This window comes from Ovis canadensis, chromosome 6 (genome assembly GCF_042477335.2).
Source record: "Ovis canadensis isolate MfBH-ARS-UI-01 breed Bighorn chromosome 6, ARS-UI_OviCan_v2, whole genome shotgun sequence".
Lineage (NCBI taxonomy): Eukaryota > Metazoa > Chordata > Mammalia > Artiodactyla > Bovidae > Ovis > Ovis canadensis.
Genome location: NC_091250.1, coordinates 1,044,787 through 1,050,786, shown reverse-complemented (window position 1 = coordinate 1,050,786; position 6,000 = coordinate 1,044,787).

Below are 6,000 nucleotides of genomic sequence, written 5' to 3'. Positions count from 1 at the left end.
CTGGTGCGTATTTGATTGCTAAGTTATAAAATGTATGAGATAGATGTGATCCATCAATGGCGACTGGATAAGTGGTGGAGAGGTATTTTGGTGATGCAAGAGATTTAAATGATATGATCATAGTATTTATATCCCTTTTATGTGGATAATGGGTCTTGGATCCATGTTTGAAACCTTACAACCTCGTCTTTTGTTATGCATGGGAAGTGTCAAAAATGAAGAAGATGCGGGTAGGTACTTCAAGGGTAAGTATAGGGCTGAGGGCGTGACTATGATGTGGGTTAGGGTTAGGATGTGGATGGGGGTCCGGTTAGGGTAGGGTAAAGGTTAGAGTTCGTGGAACAGCCCTCCAAACTTGTTAGGGTGAGGGGTGAGGTGTGAGGGTTCAGGATGAGGGTGAGGGTAAGGATTCAGGGTGAGGGTTAGGATTCAGGATGAGGGTGAGGATTCAGGGAGAGGGTGAGGGTGAGGGTTCAGGGAGAGGGTGAGAGTGAGGGTTCAGGGTGAGGGCGTGGGTGAGGGTAAGGGTTCGGGGTGAGGGTTCAGAGTGAGCGTTCAGGGTGAAGGTGTGGGCCTCACATCTGATACAGGATTGTACTCCAAATATACCCATCCCTTCCCTTGAACAGACCTCTCACTATGGGAGCCCTTGGCAGTGTGGAACCCACCGGCCCCTAAGGCCTCCCAAAGGACGCCTGGGGCCTAGGTGCAAAGGCAATACAGGAGTGGAGCTGAGGCCAGGAAGGCGCCAGTGGCGTCTCCCAACTTCGCAAAGGCTGCTCCTTCCTGGGTAGGAAGCCTAGCAGCGAGGCAAGTCTGGGCAAGGTTCGCCCAGGGCAGAGCAGCCTCGCACCAGGAACTCTGCCAGATCGGGCCTCTGAGCAGAGCTGGAGCTCTGCCATCCTGGAGGCGCACTCGACTCCGCCCAAGCAGGGCTTGCAGCCTAAGGCGGCTGGGCTGCTTCGTCTTCCCCCTAGGAAGCTCGATTCCCGCATGCTGTTCACTCGGCTTCCAGGCGCCGGCTCCCTGCCCCTCCTTACGGTCTAGGATCAGGGGCTGCTTCCCCTGAGCTGGGGCTGTGGGCAGGAGCCCAGACACACAGGTGCAGGACCCAACCACCTGCACACGTCTCTGCTGGAGAGGAGAGCGCTAGGGAACCTACGTGTGTGAGGCAGCTACTGGGCGCCCACGGAGTCAGACTCGAGGTGTGCGGGGCTCCAGAGCCCCGCCAGGGGTCCAAGGAGCCTGGTGCTCACCGTGCGGCGCTGAGTCTGGGCTGTCAAGCAACCGCTGGAGGAGACCTGCACTTGCCCTTCCCTTGCCTCTGACAGAGCTCTCCCTGCTGGAGCCCTTGGCAGTGTGCAACCCACCGGCCCCTAAGCCATCCCCAAGGACGCCTGGTGCAAAGGCAAGGCAGGAGCAGAGCTGAGGCCAGGAAGGCGACAGTGGCATCTCCCAGGCTCAAGGAGCCTGCTCCTTCCATGGCAGGAAGCCTAGCAGCCAGGCAAGTCAGGGCAAGGCTCGGCCAGGGCAGAGCAGCCTCAGACCAGGAACTCTGCCAGATCGGGCCTCTGAGCAGAGCTGGAGATCTGCCATACTGGAGGCGCGCTCAGATCCAGCCAAGCAGGGCTTGAGCCGCACGTGGCTGGGCTGCCTCTTCTTACCTCGAGGAGGCTTGCCACCTTGAATGCTCTTCCTTCGGCTTCCAGGCGCGGAAGCTCTGTGCCTCCTGCAGGTCTTGGCTCAGGGGCTGCTTGCCCTGAGCTGGGGCTGTGGGCGGGAGTCAAGACACGCAGGGGCATACCCCAAACTGCTGCACACTTCTCTGCTGGGGAAGAGAGCGCAAGGGAACGACATGTGAGAGGCAGCTGATCGGCACCCACGGAGTCAGCCTCCAGGTATGCCGGGATGGAGACCCCAGCCAGTGGCCCTGGGAGGTGCGTTTCTTCGTGCGGCGCTGAGTCTCGGCGACCAAGCAACCGCTGGAGGATCCCTGCACTTGCCCTTCCCTTCCCTCTCACAGAGCTCGCCCTGCCTGAGCTCTTGGCAGTATGCAAGCCACCGGCCCCTAAGCATTACCCACGGACGCCTGGGGTCTAGGTTCAAAGGCAAGGCAGATGAGGAGCTGAGGTCAGGAAGGCGCCAGTGGCGTCTCCCAGGCTCACGCAGCCTGCTCCTTCCTGGGCAGGAAGCCTAGCAGTGAGGCAAGTCTGGGCAAGGCTCGCCCAGGGCAGAGCAGCCTCGCGCCAGCAACTCTGCCAGATCGGGCCTCTGAGCAGAGCTGGAGCCCTGCCGTCCTGGAGGCACACTCGGCTCCAGCCAAGTAGGGCTTGAATCAAAGGAGGCTGGACGGCCTCTTCTTCCCTCGAGGAGGCTCGCCTCCCCGCCAGCTCTTCACTCAGCTACCAGGTGGCGGCGCTCTGAGCCTCCTGCAGCTCTTGGCTCAGGGGCTGCTTGCCCTGAGCTGGGGCTGTGGGCGGGAGCCCAGGCACGCAGGGGCAGGCCCCAACCAGCTGCACACGTCTCGGCTGGGGAGGAGAGCGCTAGGGAAGCTACGTGTGTGAGGCAGCTGCTGGGGGCCAGGGAGTCAGCCTCGGGGTGTGCGGGGCAGCAGACCCCAGCCAGGGACCCTGGGAGCCTTTTGCACTCCGTGCGGCGCTGAGTCTGGGCAGCCCAGCAACCGCTGGAGGAGCCCTGCACTAGCCCTTCCCTTCCTTCGCACAGAGCTCTTCCTGCTGGAGCCCTTGGCAGTGTGCAAGCCACCGGCCCCTAAGCCCTCCCAATGGACGCCTGGGGCCTAGGGGCAAAGGCAAGGCAGGAGCGGAGCTGAGGCCAGAAAGGCGCCAGTGGCGTCTCCCAGCCTCGCGCAGCCGGCTCCTTCCTGGGCAGGAAGCCTAGCAGCGAGGCAAGTCTGGGCAAGGCTCGCCATGGGAAGCGCAGCCTCGCGCCAGCAACTCTGCCAGATCGGGCCTCTGAGCAGAGCTGGAGCTCTGCCGTCCTGGAGGCGCAATCGGCTCCAGCCAAGTAGGGCTTGAGCCAAACGAGGCTGGGCTGCCTCTTCTTCCCTCGAGGAGGCTCGCCTCCCCGCCAGCTGTTCACTCGGCTTCCAGGTGGGGGCGCTCTGCGCCTCCTGCAGGTCTTGGCTCAGGGGCTGCTTGCCCTGAGCTGGGGCTGTGGGCGGGAGCCCAGGCACGCAGGGGCAGGCCCCAACCAGCTGCACACGTCTCTGCTAGGGAGGAGAGCGCTAGGGAAGCTACGTGTGTGAGTCAGCTGCTGGGTGCCCAGGGAGTCAGCCTCCGGGTGTGCGGGGCTGCAGACCCCAGCCAGGGGCCCTGGGAGCCTGGTGCACTCCGTGCGGCGCTGAGTCTGGGCGGCCAAGCAACCGCTGGAGGAGCCCTGCACTAGCCCTTCTCTTCCCTCGCACAGAGCTCTTCCGGCTTGAGCCCGTGGCAGTGTGCAAGCCACTGGCCCCTAAGCCCTCCCAATGGACACCTGGGGCCTAGGTGCAAGGGCAAGGCAGGAGCGGAGCTGAGGCCAGGAAGGCGCCAGTGGCGTCTCCCAGCCTCGCGCAGCCTGCTCCTTCCGGGGCAGGAAGCCTAGCAGCGAGGCAAGTCTGGGCAAGGCTCGCCCAGGGCAGAGCAGCCTCGCGCCAGCAACTCTGCCAGATCGGGCGTCTGAGCAGAGCTGGAGCTCTGCCGTCCTGGAGGCGCAATCGGCTCCAGCCAAGTAGGGCTTGAGCCAAACGAGGCTGGGCTGCCTCTTCTTCCCTCGAGTAGGCTCGGCTCCCCGCCAGTTGTTCACTCGGCTTCCAGGTGGGGGCGCTCTGCGCCTCCTGCAGGTCTTGGCTCAGGGGCTGCTTGCCCTGAGCTGGGGCTGTGGGCGGGAGCCCAGGCACGCAGGGGCAGGCCCCAACCAGCTGCACACGTCTCTGCTGGAGAGGAGAGCGCTAGGGAAGCTACGTGTGTGAGGCAGCTGCTGGGCGCCCAGGGAGTCAGCGTCCGGGTGTGCGGGGCTGCAGACCCCAGCCAGGGGCCCTGGGAGCCTGGTGCACTCAGTGCGGGGCTGAGTCTGGGCGGTCAAGAAACCGCTGGAGGAGCCCAGCACTAACCCTTCCCTTCCCTCGCACAGAGTTCTTCCTGCTGGAGCCCTTGGCAGTGTGCAAGCCACCGGCCCCTAAGCCCTCCCAATGGACGCCTGGGGACTAGGTGCAAGGGCAAGGCAGGAGCGGAGCTGAGGCCAGGAAGGCGCCAGTGGCGGCTCCCAGCCTCGCGCAGCAGGCTCCTTCCTGGGCAGGAAGCCTAGCAGCGAGGCAAGTCTGGGCAAGGCTCGCCCAGGCCAGAGCATCCTCGCGCCTGCAACTCTGCCAGATCGGGCCTCTGAGCAGAGCTGGAGCTCTGCCGTCCTGAAGGCGCACTCGGCTCCAGCCAAGTAGGGCATGAGCCAAACGAGGCTGGGCTGCCTCTTCTTCCCTCGAGGAGGCTCGCCTCCCCGCCAGCTGTTCACTCGGCTTCCAGGTGGGGGCGCTCTGGGCCTCCTACAATTCTTGGCCCAGGGGCTCCTTACCCTGAGCTGGGGCTGTGGGCGGGAGCCAAGCACGCAGGGGCAGGCCCGAACCACCTGCACACATCTCTGCTGGGGAGGAGAGCGCTAGGGAAGCTACGTGTGTGAGTCAGCTGCTGGGTGCCCACGGAGTCAGCCTCCGGGTGTGCGGGGCTGCAGACCCCTGCCAGGGACCTTGGGAGCCTTTTGCACTCCGTGCGGCGAAGAGTCTGGGCAGCCCAGCAACCGCTGGATGAGCCCTGCACTAACCCTTCCCTTCCCTCGCACAGAGCTCTTCCTGCTGGAGCCCTAGCCACGGGCCCCTAAGCCCTCCCCAAGGACGCCTCGGGCCTAGGTGCAAAGGCGAGGAAGGAGAGGAGCTGAGGCGAGGAAGGAGCCGGTGGCGTCTCCCAGCCTCGCGCAGCCGGCTCCTTCCTGGGCAGGAAGCCTAGCAGCGAGGCAAGTCTGGGCAAGGCTCGCCCAGGGCAGAGCAGCCTCGCGCCATCAACTCTGCCAGATCGGGCCTCTGAGCAGAGCTGGAGCTCTGCCGTTCTGGAGGCGCACTCGGCTCCAGCCAAGTAGGGCTTGAGCCAAAGGAGGCTGGGCTGCCTCTTCTTCCCTCGAGGGGGCTCGCCTCCCCGCCAGCTGTTCACTCGGCTTCCAGGTGGGGGCGCTCAGCGACTCGTGCAGGTCTTGGCTCAGGGGCTACTTGCCCTGAGCTGGGGCTGTGGGCGGGATCCCAGGCACGCAGGGGCAGGCCCCAACCAGCTGCACACGTCTCTGCTGGGGAGGAGAACGCTAGGGAATCTACGTGTGAGAGGCAGCTGCTGGGCGCCCAGGGAGTCAGCCTCAGGGTGTGCGGGGCTGCAGACCCCAGCCAGGGACCCTGGGAGCCTTTTGCACTCCGTGCGGCGATGAGTCTGGGCAGCCCAGCAACCGCTGGATGAGCCCTGCACTAGCCCTTCCCTTCCCTCGCACAGAGCTCTTCCTACTGGAGCCCTTGGCAGTGTGCAAGCCACCGGCCCCTAAGCCCTCCCAAAGGACGCCTGGGGCCTAGGAGGCCAGGAAGGCGCCAGTGGCGTCTCTCAGCCTCGCGCAGCCTGCTCCTTCCGGGGCAGGAAGCCTAGCAGCGAGGCAAGTCTGGGCAAGGCTCGCCCAGGGCAGAGCAGCCTCGCGCCAGCAACTCTGCCAGATCGGGGCTCTGAGCAGAGCTGGAGCTCTGCCGTTCTGGAGGCGCACTCGGCTCCAGCCAAGTAGGGCTTGAGCCAAACGAGGCTGGGCTGCCTCTTCTTCCCTCGAGTAGGCTCGGCTCCCCGCCAGTTGTTCACTCGGCTTCCAGGTGGGGGCGCTCTGCGCCTCCTGCAGGTCTTGGCTCAGGGGCTGCTTGCCCTGAGCTGGGGCTGTGGGCGGGAGCCCAGGCACGCAGGGGCAGGCCCCAACCAGCTGCACACGTCTCTGCTG